Genomic DNA, 20,832 nt, shown 5'->3' on the forward strand with positions numbered 1-20,832 from the left:
AAACTCCTGATCCATCCCATCTTGCCCCTCATGCAGCTTATGAGATGGACCTGCACTCTGGTGAGACCTTATGCTCTATTTCCATTTAAAATACTTTTCTATGTTACATATATATTTCTATGTTACATCTCTCTTCTACACCTACACCACATGGACGGAAGTTTCCTGGCGTTGAGGGATGCTGAGGCTCTATTGTCGCTGGACTGTGACTTTAAGACAAAGCCAGAGACGAGAAGGGCTTGGTAATAATTACTTTTATCATAGTAGTTGGACCACTTTTTTTTCTGAACTTTTTATTTTTATTTTTTTTGCTTTCTCCGCAATGAACATTCAAAGGGGTGTTAGTCTATCGTTCGTGGTCGGACTACACATTATGATATAGTCTGGCTTGTCAGGCTATGTATATCTCTCTTTTGTAAGGTCTGGGTGTTTAACTCAATAGTGGTAAAGAAACTATGAACAAATTATGCTATCCCTTTTCCTTAAGTCTGTCACACAAAGTCAACAAAAGAATGGGACTTAACTAAATTTAAGGCCTAAATTAAATTTAAGTTTAAATGTCATTGCCTGTCTTTACTTTGTCTTTAAAAAGTTTTATATTTAAACTCTGGAACCTGCCATGACATCTTTTAATTGTTTGTTTCTAGAAGCCATTCAGAGAAATCCTGGATGCAGAGGATCTACGAACCAGGAGGTGGAGCAATGGTTGGAGGCATTGGTTGTATTTGGCTGGTGATCGAGAAGGGGGTAGGAGGAGGAGAAGCACAGTCCTCCACCACCAGCGACCCACCAACACATAGTCAGGCACACATCAACACAAAGTCAGACACACACACTTATACATTTCACTTTGGCCCGTTTCTGGCCATACTTTAAAGAGTTGGGAACAAACCAGTCGTTTGTTGTTCCAAACCAGTAAGACCTCCGTTTATCTTCTGAACACAGTTTAAGATATTTTAGATTTAGTCCGAGAGCTCTCAGTCCCTCCATTGAAGCTGTGTGTACGGTATACTGTCCATGTCCAGAAAGGTAAGAAACACATCAAAGTAGTCCATGTGACATCAGAGGGTCAGTTAGAATATTTTGAAGCATCGAAAATACATTTTGGTCCAAAAATAGCAAAAACTACGACTTTATTCAGCATTGTCTTCTCTTCCGTGTCTGTTGTGAGAGAGTTCAAAACAAAGCAGCTGGATTTCCGGTTCACGAACGAATCATTCAGTTCACCAAATCGAACTGAATCGTTTTAAATGGTTCGCGTCTCCAATAAGCATTAATTCATAAATGACTTAAGCTGTTAACTTTTTTTAATGTGGCTGACACTCCCTCTGAGTTCAAACAAACCAATATCCCGGAGTAATTCATTTACTCAAACAGTACACTGACTGAACTGCTGTGATGAGAGAACTGAAGATGAACACCGAGCTGAGTGTTTTGAACTCTGGACATGGACAGTAGACCGTACACACAGCTTCAATGGAGGGACTGAGAGCTCTCGGACTACATCTAAAATATCTTAAACTGTGTTCAGAAGATAAACTGAGGTCTTACTGGTTTGGAACGACATGAGGGCGAGTTATTAGTTACATAATTTTCATTTTTGGGTGAACTAACTCTTTAACATTACCGTTCATAAGTTTCATGGTTTCTTGGTTTCATTCATGATATTCCATGGTTTACACAACTAAGTGTGATTTTTCTAAAACCAAGCTTTGTTTTATAATGCTTTTACATTTTATTTTCTCATTTTATTTGTATAAAAAATAATAATTGTAAATGTTTACCTATTTAGGTCATATGTTTATGTTGACTTGAAAATAAACACAAATTTTCAGCAGTTATGGTTTCCTGGTTTGATTTCTCTTTGAATTGCATGGTTGGTGTTGGGCGCAGAAATTGAATATGGGCCAAATTAGTTGTTTTAATATAATCTGGCAGAGTTGTGGCCTGTGCTCGGGAGACATCTGGCTTTTCAATGGCAACATTATGGCATCAATATGGGCCAATTTCGGGTCTTCTGGCTCTCATCTGGTAAGGCATTGGTATTGTTCTGGCAGTTTTCTGGTGTGCTTTAGGCAAAACTCTTTGGGCCAGTTTTGGCCCTGCATTCCTGGCGGTATGATTGCCAAAACTAAGAACAGTGTTTGGGCCATAAAAGGCCCGGAACAATTTTGCTATCTGGGGTACACCTCAGCACGCCCTCACGTTAATGAGCGGAGTTTCCCATACAGGAGACCATATGACACAGCTCCACAGTCCCGTCCCTGGAAAAGACATAAGAAACAGAAAGGGGGGAAGAGATACAAAAACAGGAATTTCACAAATTCCAATGGGTTTCCAGAGGCTTCTGGACCCAACCCGAGGGAGGTGTCCAGGACTGGACCCCCCACACGCTTCCTTGCCCAGTACCACCAGAGACCCAGAACGGTCTCCTTCCACAATGATGGTGGTAGGACTCAAGATTTTGTTTCATCTCGGGTTAAGACTCTATTTCACCAATAGGAACGTGGATCGACAATACCCCCCACCTAGAAACACAAATTGGACAAAACAAGGGCGTCCTAACGTAAAAAAACATTGGAGAAAAAATCCAGATTTTAAACCGGCACCACCACAATTAAAAAACACCATCAAACTTTTTTACGAGCTCATCCGTCTGATACACCATCTAGAGAATGACACTACAAAGGTGGAGAATAATCTACCTATCACCTTCTCCGATCTGACAGACCTCCTCATTGAAATAGAAAATAAAAAAAACGTCCAAACCAAGTTAATGTTAACAATTTAATTGAGGTTCAACAAATAAAAAACAAATGCAATACGGATAAACAAATGATAAAGATTGGCTTATTGAATATCAGATCCATTTCTACAAAAACACTTTTTGTAAATAATATGATAACTGATCATAATATAGATTTGCTCTGTTTGACAGAAACTTGGCTAAAACCTGATGATTACATTATTTTAAATGAGTCCACCCCCCAAGATTATTGTTATAAACACGAGCCACGTCTAAAAGGCAAAGGGGGAGGAGTTGCTTCAATTTATAACAACGTTTTCAGGATTTCTCAGAGGGCAGGCTTCAAGTATAACTCGTTTGAAGTAATGGTGCTTCATATAACATTATCCAGAGAAACCAATGTTAATGATAAATCCCCTGTTATGTTTGTACTGGCTACTGTATACAGGCCACCAGCGCACCATACAGACTTTATTAAAGAGTTTGGTGATTTTACATCCGAGTTAGTTCTGGCTGCAGATAAAGTTTTAATAGTTGATGATTTTAATATCCATGTCGATAATGAAAAAGATGTATTGGGATCAGCATTTATAGACATTCTGAACTCTATTGGAGTTAGACAACATGTTTCAGGACCTACTCATTGTCGAAATCATACTCTAGATTTAATACTGTCACATGGAATTGATGTTGATAGTGTTGAAATTATTCAGCCAAGTGATGATATCTCAGATCATTATTTAGTTCTGTGTAAACTTCATATAGCCAAAATTGTAAATTCTACTTCTTGTTACAAGTTTCGAAGAACCATCACTTCTACCACAAAAGACTGCTTTTTAAGTTATCTTCCTGATGTATCCAAATTCCTTAGCATATCCAAAACCTCAGAACAACTTGATGATGTAACAGAAACTATGGACTCTCTCTTTTCTAGCACTTTAAATACAGTTGCTCCTTTACGCTTAAGGAAGGTTAAGGAAAACAGTTTGACACCATGGTATAATGAGCATACTCGCACCCTAAAGAGAGCAGCCCGAAAAATGGAGCGCAGCTGGAGGAAAACAAAACTAGAGGTATTTCGTATTGCTTGGCGGGAAAGTAGCATATCCTATAGAAAAGCATTAAAAACTGCTAGATCCGATTACTTTTCTTCTCTTTTAGAAGAAAAAAAACATAACCCCAGGTATTTATTCAATACAGTGGCTAAATTAACGAAAAATAAAGCCTCAACAAGTGTTGACATGTCCCAACACCACAACAGTAATGACTTTATGAACTACTTTACTTCTAAAATCGATACTATTAGAGATAAAATTGCAACCATTCAGCCGTCAGCTACAGTATCACATCAGACAGTGCACTATAGACCCCCTGAGGAACAGTTCCACTCATTCTCTACTGTAGGAGAGGAAGAATTGTATAAACTTGTTAAATCATCTAAACCAACAACATGTATGTTAGACCCTATACCATCTAAGCTCCTAAAAGAGGTGCTTCCAGAAGTCATAGGTCCTCTTCTGACTATTATTAATTCCTCATTGTCATTAGGATATGTCCCCAAAACCTTCAAACTGGCTGTTATTAAGCCTCTCATAAAAAAACCACAACTTGACCCCAGAGAACTTGTTAATTATAGACCAATCTCGAATCTCCCTTTTCTGTCCAAGATACTAGAAAAGGAGGTATCCTCACAATTATATTCTTTCTTAGAGAAAAATGGTATATTTGAGGATTTCCAGTCAGGATTTAGACCGTATCATAGTACTGAGACTGCTCTCCTTAGAGTTACAAATGATCTGCTCTTATCATCTGATCGTTGGTGTATCTCTCTATTAGTTTTATTGGATCTTAGTGCTGCGTTTGACACAATTGACCACAACATTCTTTTGCATAGATTTGAACACTTTGTTGGCATCAGTGGAAGTGCATTAGCATGGTTTAAATCGTACTTATATGACCGCCATCAGTTCGTAGCAGTGAATGAAGATGTATCATATCGATCACAAGTGCAGTATGGAGTACCTCAAGGCTCAGTACTAGGGCCGCTACTCTTCACGCTTTATATGTTACCCTTGGGAGATATCATCAGGAAACATGGTATTAGCTTTCACTGTTATGCTGATGATACTCAGCTCTATATTTCCTCGCAGCCCGGTGAAACACACCAATTTGAAAAACTAATGGAATGCATAGTCGATATAAAAAATTGGATGACGAGTAATTTCTTACTGCTAAATTCAGAAAAAACAGAGGTGTTAATCATAGGGCCTAAAAACTCTGCTTGTAATAACCTAGAACACTGTCTAAGACTTGATGGTTGCTCTGTCAATTCTTCGTCATCAGTTAGGAACCTAGGTGTGCTACTTGATCGCAATCTTTCCTTAGAAAGCCACGTTTCTAGCATTTGTAAAACTGCATTTTTCTATGGCCTATGCTCTCAATGTCAAATGCAGAAATGTTAATCCATGCATTTATGACTTCAAGGTTAGACTATTGTAATGCTTTATTGGTGGTTGTTCTGCACGCTTGGTAAACAAACTACAGCTAGTCCAAAATGCAGAAGCAAGAGTTCTTACTAGAACCAGGAAGTATGACCATATTAGCCCAGTCCTGTCCACACTGCACTGGCTCCCTATCAAACATCTTATAGATTTTAAAATATTGCTTATTACTTATAAAGCCCTGAATGGTTTAGCACCTCAGTATTTGAATGAGCTCCTTTTACATTATACTCCACTACGTCCGCTACGTTCTCAAAACTCAGGCAATTTGATAATACCTAGAATATCAAAATCAATTGCGGGTGGCAGATCCTTTTCCTATTTGGCGCCTAAACTCTGGAATAACCTACCTAACATTGTTCGGGAGGCAGACACACTCTTGCAGTTTAAATCTAGATTAAAGACCCATCTCTTTAACCTGGCATACACATAACATACTAATATGCTTTTAATATCCAAATCCGTTAAAGGATTTTTAGGCTGCATTAATTAGGTAAACCGGAACCGGAAACACTTCACATAACACCGTACTTTCTACATCATTAGAAGAATGGCATCTATGCTAATATTTGTCTGTTTCTCTCTTATTCCGAGGTCACCATAGCCACCAGATCCAGTCCGTATCCAGATCAGAGGGTCACTGCAGTCGCCCGGATCCAGTACGTATCCAGAGCAGATGGTGGATCAGCACCTAGAAAGGACCTCTACTGCCCTGAAAGACAGCGGAGACCAGGACAACTAGAGCCCCAGATACAGATACAGATCCCCTGTAAAGAGCTTGTCTCAGACGACCACCGGGACAAGACCACAGGAAACAGATGATTCTTCTGCACAATCTGACTTTGCTGCAGCCTGGAATTGAACTACTGGTTTCGTCTGGTCAGAGGAGAACTGACCCCCAACTGAGCCTGGTTTCTCCCAAGGTTTTTTTCTCCATTCTGTCACCGATGGAGTTTCGGTTCCTTGCCACTGTCACCTCTGGCTTGCTTAGTTGGGGTCACTTCATCTACAGCGATATCGTTGACTTGATTGCAAATAAATGCACAGACACTATTTAAACTGAACAGAGATGACATAACTGAATTCAATGATGAACTGCCTTTAACTATCATTTTGCATTATTGAGACACTGTTTTCCAAATGAATGTTGTTCAGTGCTTTGACGCAATGTATTTTGTTTAAAGCACTATATAAATAAAGGTGATTGATTGATTGATTGATTCAGCCAGAGCCACTGGCTGCTTCTTTCTGCTGCCTCTGATGCAGCTTTAACGGCTGTGCGCTGGTTCTGGCCCTTAACTCCCAGATCCCTCAGCAGTTTTGTGGTGGATCTTCCCACAAACCCTCTGCACCCAACCCCCACTGGGCGGACTTCCGCGTTCCAGCCACAATGTTTTGCTTCGGTGGTTATGTCGGCATACCGCAGGTGCTTCCGTTCATATGCCTCCTCCATGGAATCCTCCCAGGATACGGTGAGTTCGATTATATATATATATACCTTTTTTATCGAGGGGGACCAGAGCACCAAGTCAGGCCTCAAGGAGGTAGTGGCAATCTCTGAGGGCAATACCAGTTGTTTACCAATGTCTGCCAGTATCTTCCAGTCGTGTGCTAGGCACAGCTGGCTTCTCTCTGATGGTGTGGAGTTGCCCCTGGCAGCTTTAGCCCCTTCACGGACGAAGGCAGTTACCCATGGTTTTGTTGAGGTGTTAGGCATTGGCAGAGACAGGGCATTGATGCTGGATCATTTTTTCTCCAGTGTGGCAGCAAGGCTCTTCAGAACTTGGTTGTGGCACCAAGTATATCGTCTTTGGGTAAGGCTGGTTTTACACTCGGTGAGTATGTGCTGGAGGGAGGCTGGCCTGGAGCACAGGATGCACCCAGGATCTTCACCAAACCACTGATGGAGATTAGTTGGTGTTGGGAGGACATCATATACGGCTCTGATGGTAAAGCTCAAATCCCTCGCTTCCATCGTCCATACATCCCTCCAGCTCAGCATCCTCCTTTCGACACTCTCCCACCGTGTCCACCGTCCCTGTTTGCCGAGTGCAACTGCCTTGGCCCATCTTGTCGTATCCTCCTGACGCCGCACTTCCTCCACCACCATCTTCCTCCGTGTTGGAGCAGTGGCGTTTCTCCAGGCTGGGCGACTAGTTGTTAGACCAAGGCCTCCTCTTCTTTTCTGAACGTTCCCCACAATATCAGCATGTCTAAGAGCTGCTGTTGTCTCCTCTACTGCTCTTGCTGGTCTCCACTTGCGCCCAGTAACCAGGATCAGTGCATTTTCTCTGATCACTGGATCTTTGGATTCATTCAAGGTCATCTGCAGGCGTGCTTTAGCACACTTGAACTCCTCTGTAAGGCTGGTGAGGGGCAGCTTGAGGACAATGTTTCCGTAGAGGCTTATGGTGGTGAGGCATTGTGGAACTCCAAGCCATTTTTTGATGTGGGCTGTGACTCTTCTTACCAATAGAAAATATGACACAGCAGGACATGCATACAAAATACTGTAGTGCTGAAGTTTGGTTAAAACATTTGTAGACATCTCTTGCATGACAGCACTTAACACAACAAAGAGAAAGACCATTGTCTTATATAGCGGCTGTCTTATTGTTTGTGGGCTTTATATAAAAAAAAAAAATAATAAAAACCTTTGGCTTTTAACACTTTCACTAGGTATTTGAGTGAATGAAAACACAATACTTACATATCAATGTGAAGTCCTCCACAGAAATCTCACCTGCCGTGTTGTTTGAATACAAACACTGTCGTTGTATGCACGCAAGTGATTCTGGGATATGGAAGGGTGTGAAGTGTCCATCAGATGTACACTTCATTTTCATGGGAAAGGAAGGGTGCATTTAAAGTCACTTTCTAAATTCGTTAGCCTTTGTCGCGCCACATTGACGCATTTGTACTTCACTTCGAAGTGCGCATTCTTTGGGACAGCTTACGTCGTGACACTGTGACGCATTTGCACTTCAAATGCGAACTTCAGAGTCCACGCACTTAGGTTTAGGACACAGCACACGTGTGTGTCTTGTTTCTCTTTTCTTCTGTGATTCTGCACTTTAACAGCAGCTGTTGATCAGTGTCTGAATTCACTCATTAGTTTTCAATCTCTCTGTCAGGTGGACTATATCAGTAAACTCATATAGGGAATAGTGAATGAGGGTGTAGGATGTGATTTGAAACACAGCCTCTGAGTGTCGACTTTGAACGCTGTTAATTCTCGATATATAGTAGCAGGCTACTTTCTTGAAAATGATGCATATTACCCAGAATCCACTGTTTTAATGAAAAAACTGTTACTGTCAAATTATTTTACAGTGTGCCAGTAGATTACCATCAATTCAAGGGAAAATCAGCAATATACTGTGAAAATATAAGTCAGATTTACCAAGCAAAACAAGATAATTTCACTAAAGTATAAGCAAATGTTCATAGAAAAAATGTTATGCAAAATCATTAACTGATAAGGAAAGACAATATTTAAGTGAACTATATTATTTTTGTTTTTGCTCAAGAGAGATATGTTAATGTAGTGTTGTGGTTCACCATTGTGCTGGAGAGTAGACCCTGTCATTCAATTAATGTTGAGCCACAAATGCTGATATTCTTCTGCTTTATTTAAAAACCATAAATGTGTAGTTGCTGAGTTAATGTCTATTTTTTGTTAAGCATTTTAGTAAGTAAGTTTGTATTATTGTTACTTATTGACACTCTACAAAGATTTGAATAAAAGTTGTGTTTTGTTTACAGTAGGTGGACAGTAGGTGGACTTTTTAACAATAGTATGTTCCTGCACAACCGGAGGCTGCAGATTCAGGACCGCAGATCTGGGCCGCAGTTCTAGGACCCTAGTTTTTCCTGACAGCGCCACCTACCGTACTGGCCAATATAGCGATGGCTGCAGTTTCAGGAACGCAGTTCTAGTATCCTGTTGGTTTAGTTTGCAGTCACGTTACTTTGTATATTGTATCAATATATTAATCTCAGTAGCATTTGTTTTTAAATGTGATTTTTGATTTAAAATGCAGCAGAGGTTAATTACTAAGTGTGCTTTGAGTCACAATTTTAAATTTAAACATGAATTTACACAAAATATAAATGAAATATACATTTTGTGAAATTGATGTATATCAATGTTAAAACAATTGTAAAAAATTAAGAACCTTAAATGTCTTGAATTGTCTCTTGAATTATACAGTATATTTATTAACCTCCTTAAGGTGAATTAGCTCATTATCAGGTAAGTTAAAGTTGGAATCAGTGTATGGAGTCACTAAATTACAGCCAATATTTTAAAAGTTGTTGAGAGGAATGATCATTCAAAACACAAGAATGATTCAAGAATGTTTATTTATATATATATATATATATATATATATATATATATATATATATATATATATATATATGTTATAGCTAAGACCAAAAGTTTGGAAACACCTTCTCATTCAAAGAGTTTTCTTTATTTCCATGACTATGAAAATTGTAGAGTCACACTGAAGGCATCAAGGGCTATTTGAGCAAGAAGGAGAGTGATGATGACCTGGCCTCCACAGTCACCGGACCTGAACCCAATCCAGATGGTTTAGGGGTGAGCTGGACCGCAGACAGAAGGCAAAAGGGCCAACAAGTGCTAAGCATCTCTCGGGGAACTCCTTCAAGACTGTTGGAAGACCATTTCAGGTGACTACCTCTTGAAGCTCATCAAGAGAAAGCCAAGAGTGTGCAAAGCAGTAATCAAAGCTAAAGAAGAACCTACAATATGACATATTTTCACTTGTTTCACACTTTTTTGTTATGTATATAGTTCCATATATAATACCACATGTGTTAATTCATAGTTTTGATGCCTTCAGTGTGACTCTACAATTTTCATAGTCATGAAAATAAAGGAAACTCTTTGAATGAGAAGGTGTGTCCAAACTCTTGGTCTGTACTGTATATACATGTAATTTTTGTGACAACATCACAACAGCACCAAAGAGAACCCCTTCTCCATCAGTTGCTGCATGGATAGAACGGCTGTAGGCTTCAACTCTAGGGAAAGAGAGAGCGAGAGACAGAGAGAGATAAATAAGAAACATTTGTTTAACATATTCAACTGGAATATATATATATATATATATATATATATATATATATATATATATATATATATGAATATGAAAAGTGAAAGTCCTTGCAGCATGTGGTGCATCGCTTTAATTCGGGCAGGGATTTTCCTTTTTTGATTGTTATATGCATCTTGGAAAAGAGAGAGTGTACTTGTTAGAATATTTTGAGATCATGAAAATATCCCTAGTGCCTTTTTTAATCATCTGTCCTACAATGAGCCTAATCGAATCCATAAAATCACTTCATATTGGCCATGCAGAACATGACAGAAACTAACACATGATAGCAATGTATAACTGTATGTGGAGTAGACCTGCAGATTAGGCCAAATTGTAACAAACTATTAAAATTGGCAAAAGCCTCATTTATCATTGCAAAATAATGCCAAAACAACAGGCAACTAGTCAGTCAGTCCAGTTTAATTATGAAATATATTTTATACACAAATATGGTAAAACAACGACTATTAAGCCAGTATTCACACTAATACATTAAGCTGCAGGTAAATCTAACGAACCTTACATCAACCATGCTCTTGTCATCTGATAAGTTTAATTAATGTGCTGGCTAGATTCACTTATAATACTTCGTCATTATAACACAATTAGGATTTATGAAATCATAGCCACGAATTAACGTCGTAGTAATTAATAAAACTAGCTCACAAATTCTTAATAAGGTGGGAATTAATTATTAATTCATAGGTAGCAGTTCTCACTATGTAAACTTTGCACCGTTTAAACGTTATAAAATAAAACTTAATTAAATATCGATACTCACCGTCTGATTGCTGTCCACGTCGTCCATCTTTAATTAGTGTTGATCCAGTACAGTAGGTGGCGCTGTCACAAAAATACTAGGGTCCTAAAGCTGCGGTCACAGAATTGCGGTCCTGTAACTGCAGCTTCCGGTTGTGCAGGAATACCCATAGACATATAAATAATTTAATTATTTATATGTCTATGGGAATACCCTTCTCCTTTTTAACTGTAAAGTGCATTTTCAGCCTTTGACCACTGAGTGGCGCTTTAACCACAAGTTATCAAACAAGCGCATCAAAGCACATTTTCACTAATAGACGTCAGTTTTGCCTCGCTGATGTGTTACATTTGACTGCTTTAGTCACGGAAAAAGAAAAGGAAAACACTATAGTTTAAATAACAAAATTTTTTTAATATTTAATATTCCCAGATGAAAGTTTGGTACTTATGAAGTTATGTGCATTTCTTAGAACGTATTCAAGCAGGATAAATGTCAAGCCTGTTCAATCAATCAATCAATCACTTTTATTTATATAGTGCTTTAAACAAAATACATTGCGTCAAAGCACTGAACAACATTCATTTTAAAAACAGTGTCTCAATAATGCAAAATGATAAAGGCAGTTCATACTGTTCCTGAGTCTGTGCTTATATTTTCTCTAAGCTACATGGTATTAAACCATATTTTAGATTTAATACATTTAAAAGGTGTGCAGTATTATTTATTTTATATTAATTATGCATTATATTATTCAAAAGAAATTGTGGTTTACTTTGCATCGGAGCATTAAAAGTGGTAGCCTATTTTAGGGGGGTAGGCTACATGGATTAATATGCAATATCGATATTTTCATTTATTTGCCTATATTTTAAATAAAAATGTTAAAATTCCTTTAATAAAACAACATGCATTTTTGTTATCTGTTACCTGCCCTTTATTTTGACAGATAACTTCTTGGGAAAAAGACATTTGTCTGTAAACTGATTAAGAAATTGTTGCATGTTTAAATGTGAAGCACTGTATAATTTTGTTCACATTATTTATGCCTAATTAGCCTAAAACAAGAAACTAACAAATTAAACCTGCACGATTTAGATAAATCTTTGAAACTCTAAAGAATGGACGGATTAATAAACCGTCTTCACGATTAAACTCAAGCAAGTGGAAATATATTTTCTAGTCTATATTTCCATCTCATTATGCCGCTGGTTTAGGTTTTTGTTATTTTTATATAACTTATTTGTAAATAGAGCAGTCACTGTCTGTGTATACACCGGACGCGAGAGCTTTCTTGCGAAAAGTGTGTCTCAACTTGATGACATCACACTATAGTGTCAAATCTTCTGAACACAGTGTTAGTACAATTCGTCATAAACCGAACGAGCATCAGTTCACTGATGGGGATCGGGTCCAGTGTATCCATCACTGTGTTCTGTTGTTGGATCGCGCCACTTGTGTCTGGTGTAGACCTGGTGTGCATTTTTTAATGGGTTATGTAACAGCCCTGCTTGATTTTTATTTTTTTATGAAATATCTGTATTGACTGCATGGTCATAACATCGTATTATTTACTGCAGCAGAGTCTGTGAGAGTTGCTAGAGCAGCAACAACTTCCTTCCTTCAGAGCATCAGCTGCGCACTGATACTAGAAACACTGCTCCGCCTTCACTCCGTGCGTTAAGTATTTTAGTATGTTTGAAAGGTTATGTTCATAACGTAGCCTATAAAAAATAATAATAAAAAATTAAAATAACAGGAGAGTTTCAAAGTGGCTTAGGCTATTGTGTGTAAACATTTTTCCCTATCACATGCCAAACCAATAACATTGTAAGGATTAAATCTTTAATTGCTGCTTTCTGCTGTGAAAATTTTGTTTGTGAGGAAAATAACTTTTTTTGTCAGTTATTTTATCTAAACAGATCGATTATTTTCTTCAAGATTTCAAAATCAAATAGATGTAAATTACAAATTCAAGTTAATTGATAAAACGTATTTATCACACAGCCCTACTTGCTTTCATATAATTTAATAAAAAAAAATGTAGCTGCATTTAAATGCAGGTGTGTAAAATATGTGCAAGTGTAGATGTGCAGCATTTATTCTTATTTGTTTGAACTTCATTAAAAATCTTTTATTTTGGATATTTTTATTTTGGTTTTATTTTGGATAACTGCCTGTAAAAAAAAATAATTTAAGTTGTAATGCATAGGCAAAATGTGAATTAATATTCATTCAAGTGTTTGTGCAAAAATGATTAATGCGCATTAAAGACAGGGCGCATTAATATTCCACATTCAACAAAGTGAATGTTGCATTTCTCTCGTCGGAGTCATACATAACTACCCCCAAAAACCCAACCCCCTCCAGCTGAACAGAATTCGGTCTGTGTTTTGGCTCTGAGGAACGGTGTGTTACTGAAACATGCCTGCACTCAGCAGCACTACTATTTGTATTCATAATTTTCTCGCATCCCATATTATTATTTTCAGAAGACCATAATGATACTAACAAATCATAAATTAATAATTCATCATTATTTTATGAAAATCATTGTTATTTGTGATCGTGGATGTTTGCGGGAGGCTTTAAGACCAAGCGGAGTCCTCTGTTCCCGCCTCACAGCGCGCGGGTCTCCGAGGCTTCACTGTCTGCGGTTTGACTTTACTGAATCAGATTGAGGCGAATACAACTTATTGATCATGAGCCCAACATTTAGCAAGCAGGAAAACATTCATTCTAACTGAAGGAAAATGTATTTCATTGAGCTAATGCTGTTAAAGAGAGAGAGAGAGAAGTCTAGGACTATTCTTAAACTTGGAGCTCATTATATTGAAGTACAAATCCAAACACCAGAAACGTTATGCATTTTATGAATAATGAAATGTTATGAAAATTATGCATTTTAGTTCAAAACTTTAAGTTCCATTGTTTAAAAAAATGCTTCATTGGCTAACGTTTCATAAACCTTCAGTTGTTATGCTCTAAAATCCAAATGCCTTTTGTAATTTCACAGTATTTTCACTTCCTAAATCACTAACCTTTAAAGCTGCAGTAGGTAACTTTTGTAAATATATATTTTTTACATATTTGTTAAACCTGTCATTATGTCCTGACAGTAGAATATGAGACAGATAATCTGTGTATAAATCAAGCTCCTCTGGCTCCTCCCAGTGTCCTATTGCCATTTGCAGAAACTCCATCGCTCCCGGTAAGAAACAACCAATCAGAGCTGCGGTCCGTCACTTTGTTTGTGTTCAAAATGTAGAAAAATGTATATAATAAGCGAGTACACCATGAATCCATTTTCCAAACCGTGTTTTTAGCTTGTCCTGAATCACTAGGGTGCACCTATAATAAGTGTTTATATTCGGACTATTTTAGATTGCTTCGGGGATACCGCGGCGGAGTAACCCAGTACCTTTGTGATTCTTCATAGACATAAACAGAGAGAAGTAGTTCCGGCTACGATGTTCTTCCGCAAGACGCAAGCAGTTCTGTTTATTAACCGCTAGAGCGTCAACAGTTCCCTACTGCAGCTTTAAAATCACAATTCTATAATGGTCAAATTTACTCAGGCCAATGGTATTTTTTAATTACATTTTATTTATTTATTTATTTTTGAATAATTGTAGCCGACATAAATAGGTGAAGCGAAACATATTTGGATCGTCCCTTATTTCTTCCCTTATTTTCTTAAAGTATAAACGCTTATTTTCTTCAAGAATAAACATGATAACATGTTACTAATTTATATAGAAATAATTTAAGCAGTTAAAGCTTATTTTTAAACATGAATTTAAATACAATTAAACTTTAAAATCTCAAGGTGTTTATAAATTAAAACCTTTATATCAAACTGTAACAATATAAACCTTCATAATCATCGGGAAGAAGGAGGCGGGAACCGGCGGACAATCAAATAGAAACTTTAATTAGAAAATAAAGACAAAACAGCGCATCAGCCCCTCATGGACGACTGACGCGGACAAATAAAAACCGAACGCAAACTAAAATCCAGGGCCTGTATTCATAAAGATTCTAAGAATCCTCCCAGAAAACTCTTAATTTAGCTTAAAAACTTTTACGTAGGAGTCTTAGCTTAAGAGTGATTCAGGACCGATCTGAGAGCAACTCTGAGTAAGGAAAAGACAAACACTTTCATCTTAGTGAGGAGGCGGGGTTGACCCTGTTGCTATGTATGACACAATCTTTTGAAGACTGTGATTGGTTGGTTGTACAAGCACTTTGAATTTACATGTGTAATTATTCCTATTTGACCGTTCTCTCTCTCTCTCTCTCTCTCTCTCTCTCTCTCACACACACACACACACATTTTTTTTTACCATGCTTGTAATTTCCTATAAGGTATTTGATTGGTTCAGAATGATAAAAATTGTTCCACTCTTTCTAATTACAGTGATTGCTGTCCTATTTAAGTGCTGGTTTGAATGTTGGTTTTAATGAATCAAACACTGAATCAAAACCAAGAAGGGTGAGAAAGCCAAACTGGACAGAGGAACAACTGTTAGCCCAGTTAATGGATGCACACAAGGCCATTCTTAAAGGAAAATTCGGGCCGGGTGTCACAGTAAGGCACAAGAAGCAGACATGGGAGCGTATAGCACAAACTATTAACGGTTCATTCCTCCTGCTTGTGTGCATCTATAAGCCTGCTATATTCATAAATGCAGTTTTTAGAGCCTGTAAGGTGGGAATGTCCAGTGAAACTAAATGAACTGCGACACAATAAGATGTTCTGAAAGTGCTGTAATTGTTTGTGTGATCACTCTGCTTACAGAAGGTTGTGACAGACCCAAATCATCACTATTACATTGTGGCATTTTCCCAGTTGCCAAATATCGTAATGTAGTGATTACTTTAATTTATATATTAAATTATAAATTATTATATAATCGATACTGTCTTATTAACTCACTGTCATCCATTGTCTGCAACACATTTCTTCTGCCTCTCATCTTTCTGCCATTTTCTCCTCTGCTAAAGAAACTCTTAATCCTCTTAAAAGTCCTCGTCTGTGCTCCTAACAAACTTAAGACCTCTTTTAAGGGTTAAGATGCTTTCTGAATTACTTTTTTCTTTACTAGGTGTTTTTCTTTCATTTTAAGAGTAAACGCCCACATTTCTAAGAATTTTCTTAGAATTTTGTCACTAGGAGCTACTTTTTGCATTAAGATTCTTTATGAATACGGGCCCAGGCCTGGTCCTCTCTCGTGAAAAAAAAACAAAAACACCTTGATAGTCTAGATTAGGCCCATGCAGGCTCTGCTCTGAAGTATATAATAATTATAATTACTGTTAACCCAGAGTAACAAATTTTTCATTTGCTGCATGTTATGTTTTTTTTTAAACATGCTAAAAAATAAAGTTTGTGAGAGGAAAAAAGATATGAGTCTGTATAGGTTGCATTTTAACGGATTAATCACCTATTTTCATTTGCTGCATGTATTTTTTATTATATTTTTTATATTATATAATTCATGTATAAGTTGCATTTTATTCCATTTAGAAATAATAACGGCTGGCCTAATAATGTTATAATGTACCAAGAGGATATATTTAGTTCCCTTCAACAAATCCTTTAAATTTAACAAATATATCAGAACAAAACAAGAATTAAAAATATATAATTCTAAGGGATATATATAATTGCAGTATATAATAATATAGGCTTAGCTATAAACAAACAAAAATAATAATAATTTAAAGCTAAGCATAAGGTAAGGTTGGGCTCTCTCATTCACTCGGGAGAAATCTGTTTCCATATTCGTGATGTTGCCCATTTGAAGCTTAACTATTATTCATGAGGTAAAATACACTTTGTAGTTCATGCATGTATTAATATCGATGGAAAAAAATCATAATTAACAATATGTGGAGTGAATGGTTTAAAGCAATAGGTTTCCCAAATGAAACAAGTTTCCACATGGTATAATAACGGTGACATGCTGTAATAATGGAGAGCTGTAAATTAACTGTAGAGAGCTGTAAATTAACAGTACAATGCTGGCAACCACAGCTGCCAGTAGATTACCCCTATTTTACAGCACATTTTTTTACAGTGTAGCCTGTTCAACTCAAGCATTGTGAAATTTAAGGTTGAATGAAACAACAACCTAAACTTAACCATCACAGACCCAGCATTTAGAAACCTAACTTTCACTTTTTAGGCTCAATGCTTAGACAAGCCCAGCTCCTAGACGCGCACCTTTCCTCAGTCTATTCCAAACCCGCCTAGATGGGGGCTAGGTTGGGGGGAGCTGATGTATTTCACCAAAACATAACCAAGGAAGAATGTGAGATTGAAATAATGGGGGTTTTGTTTTGTTTTCTATTTTATTTACAACACATTATAATCAAAATATACACATTGAACGTCAAAGACATATTTACAACACTGGTCTATACTCAGAACGTGTACAAACTTGTTTCATTCCTGCAAACAGGTCCTGTTCAACAAGTGAAAGAAGTAAACCATTGTGAAATAAATGTAACATATAATCACAAGTGAAAGAAGTAACCCATCGTGAAATAAATGTAACATTTAATCATTAAAAAAATCATAAAATCTGCTCAAAGTAATGTACATTATTTATTTTCTTGCAGTCATAACTTTATAGTATGTGCTAGGGAACAAAGATGTTCTAGCCTTAAATAATACATTATTAAAGGAATAGGTTGAGATAATCAGTAACTAAGGAGAAGTGGTTATTGGTTTGCCACATAGGGAACCTATCATTGTAGAGGTAAATTATGTAATGTGACATGCTGTTAATTTTCCTATGTACCTTCCTTGTATAATCTTTTATTTCCTTGAAGCATGAAATAGAAAAATCCACCCTATCTTTGTTTTTGTTTTTTGTTTTTTTTCCCCAATAATGGGTTTTTGCTTTGCTTTTGAAGCGAAACTTATGATTTTTATTAAGTACATTTTTTATTTATTATTTTTTAAAACAAAAGTGACCACTGCTGAAAAGTGCTGGAAAACTGTTTGCATTTCATTCCTAAAATATGTAGGAGGAACTCTTCATATATCTGAGCAAATTATGGTTGCATGGCGCTCCGATACTTCAAAAGCAGGTTTTGAAATGAGGGGGGTCTGGGGGGGTCCCGGATTTATTTCCTAGCGCGAGGCAGCAATCAGGGCAGCTATTAGCTAAATGTGAGTTCAGCATCACAGATTGTTGTTGTGGTGCTCCCGCAGACACGTACTACATGAACGCGGCAAAACGAGACACCACAAAGAGTGAAATCCTGAATGAAAATCCTGTAAGTGCTTCGATTGTGTTTATATCTCCATAATTGCTTATAGTAAAATATTAGCAGTTCGAGTTCCTATATCAAAAGTTGCATTAACTAGATACCCAGTGTAATGATTAGAAGAGTACGTTTGTCAACGTTTCTTGCTAGCTGTAACTTATGTGTATGAAGCCAAATGATCTGCCAGCTAACAGCAGGACGAGCGGCTAGACAAGTTATTCAAAGCTAGCTTAACAATCTACTTGTCCAGTCAGTGATTACGAAAGATAACCAGGACTTAATTGAAGTCTGTGAGTTGATTAAAGTGAATGTGATTTGAGCATGAATTTACATGAGAGATTGGTAAAGAAGCTAATATTATTTTTCTTAATTTGGAATCCTGCACATGGAGAGAAAAAGAGGAAAAGAAATATCACCGACTTTTTTTCTAGGGTAAATTGTGCTTATGTGATAACATGGCTGTTGTTGGGGGAAATTGTAGAAATCAGGGATGCAAAAACAGTGCGCTTTTCGGCGCCTCCCGTTTAGTGTTTATTTAACTCTCTATGGTGTCTGCTCTGCATCAAATTCTCATGAAATTCTGCTTTAAAAAACTCCCTGTCAATACAGAACGAAATATGCTGTAGCCAATTTTGCCGTCAATACTGCAGACGTTGTCTTTGCTGTATCAGAAGGCTATATATTTATGTTAAACATCCAAATGTAGACTGGTCTGTCTGTCGGCGCACAGAGCCACGCAGTCGGAGACAGCACGTGGAGTTCGTGAATACCGATTTCCCTTGTCTTTCTTATCAATTTGTGTTTGAACAAAACACGATGTGCTCGAAAAAATAAGTCAAATTGTCTGTTTCAACGAGTTTCCTCGTAAACGCAGTCAGAGAAAGAAAACAGATGCATGTCATTACCAGTATAAGATACATGTGTAGTAGGGCAGTCTAGGTACCGCCCTATTAAACGTGGTTTTCCACTGAATGACAGGTGTGACAGCTTATTGGCTGCTGCTCCGGGTGTATTTAAGGCGCAGTTTGTCACCTGGGTACGCATCGTACAATCATTGTGTGTGCGCGCAGCTCGCGGGAGGTATGTATCTTGCTGTTTGGCTAACGTTGCTGCTAGTGTCTGTGCACTATTTGAGTGTGTACATTGGTTTATAGCCAGGTTATGGTCACGATTGGTATGACGTTGCTGTTGGGTACCGGCTGTCCTTCACTCAAGTGTGTGCGTGCACTAGAACGCCTGCATATTTGAAGTTCGCCGAGTACGGATAAAGCTGTGAGTAGCTGAACCTGTGTGTTTGACGATCTACTTCTGGGTATGTATATTTAGTCCTTTTGAGCATTATTGGGGTGGTGTCTTTATTTATTAACTTTTTTTTTGTCCATTTTAGTGCCTCTGCTCGTGAGCACTTCGTTATTGTGGACTGCAGGGCAAATGCTCCTTAGACAGTGTCAAGACTGCACTGTTTTGTTCTGCTGCTATTTTTACGACTGTGACTGTATGTGATTATTACTTTCTGGATTTGTTTTGTTTTACACGCTCCTGCTGGTGGCTTAGGTGGAGGGTGGCTAGTCCGAGCTGTCATTTAAGGCAGGATGTACCCTTAACGGTGCCTGCTTCGTTTCATCAGTTGCCACCAGCAACGTGTTTGTTTGGTTTAATGTTGATTTGAGTTTCTTTTCTCTTTTTGCTGAAAGCTCCTTTCAGCTTTAAGTTTGTTAACTTGTGTTTTTTTTGTATTTTCTGTGATTTAATTTGAAGTCTGCTGTTTTCAATTGTGTTGTTTGCTTTATTTATTTTTGGTTTTGTTCTCTTTAACAACTTGCTGCTTTATGGCATGTCTAGGTTCATGAGCTTTTGGTATGAACCTAGTTGAGTATTTCCATCTCTTTGACCCTTGTGGCCAGTGAATTGTCCATTGTTGTTCCCCTTCGTGGTGTGAACTTATTTTATTGCAAGTTGTTAGACTGAATGTGAGTTAAACTAATTGTGTTTTTTTACATTTCCCTTTTTTTTTGTTTATTTCAGGAGTTGGAGGCCCCCAGTGAGGGAAGCTAGCTGTCTTGGCCCTGTGGTGGTGGTGTTTCTTTCACCGTGTTTTTGCCATTGATATTTGTGTCTCCCTCACTTAGTGTGTGGTGTGGCGTGAGTGTTTGTGTGGGGCGTATTTGGGTGAGTGGTGTGTCTTCGGGTACTCTCTGTTCAGCTAGCTGCCCTATTGGTAAACCTCAGCCGGAAAGTTTCTTGTTTCTTTTCTTTTTGTTTGGTTAATAGTTTTACATTTTAATTAATTATTGTGAAATAAAGGCATTGTTGTATTTATATCCACGTCTCTGGTGTTCAGTGGTAACGAACCTGTGTGCTATTTTGGGTATAAATTTCCCCGTTCACTGTAACGGGGTGTCGTAGTCTGCTCTA

At 37.6% G+C, this 20,832-nt stretch overlaps 1 long non-coding RNA gene across 1 annotated transcript; it reads left to right on the top strand.

The window, feature by feature from the left end:
• Positions 1-19,338: 19,338 nt before the first annotated feature.
• LOC113043910 (uncharacterized) lies at positions 19,339-20,594 on the top strand. Its single transcript, XR_003275819.1, has 2 exons — positions 19,339-19,729; positions 19,805-20,594. It is a non-coding gene; the product is annotated as an uncharacterized LOC113043910 (long non-coding RNA).
• Positions 20,595-20,832: the final 238 nt, after the last annotated feature.

Source organism: Carassius auratus, chromosome 25 (assembly GCF_003368295.1).
Source record: "Carassius auratus strain Wakin chromosome 25, ASM336829v1, whole genome shotgun sequence".
Lineage (NCBI taxonomy): Eukaryota > Metazoa > Chordata > Actinopteri > Cypriniformes > Cyprinidae > Carassius > Carassius auratus.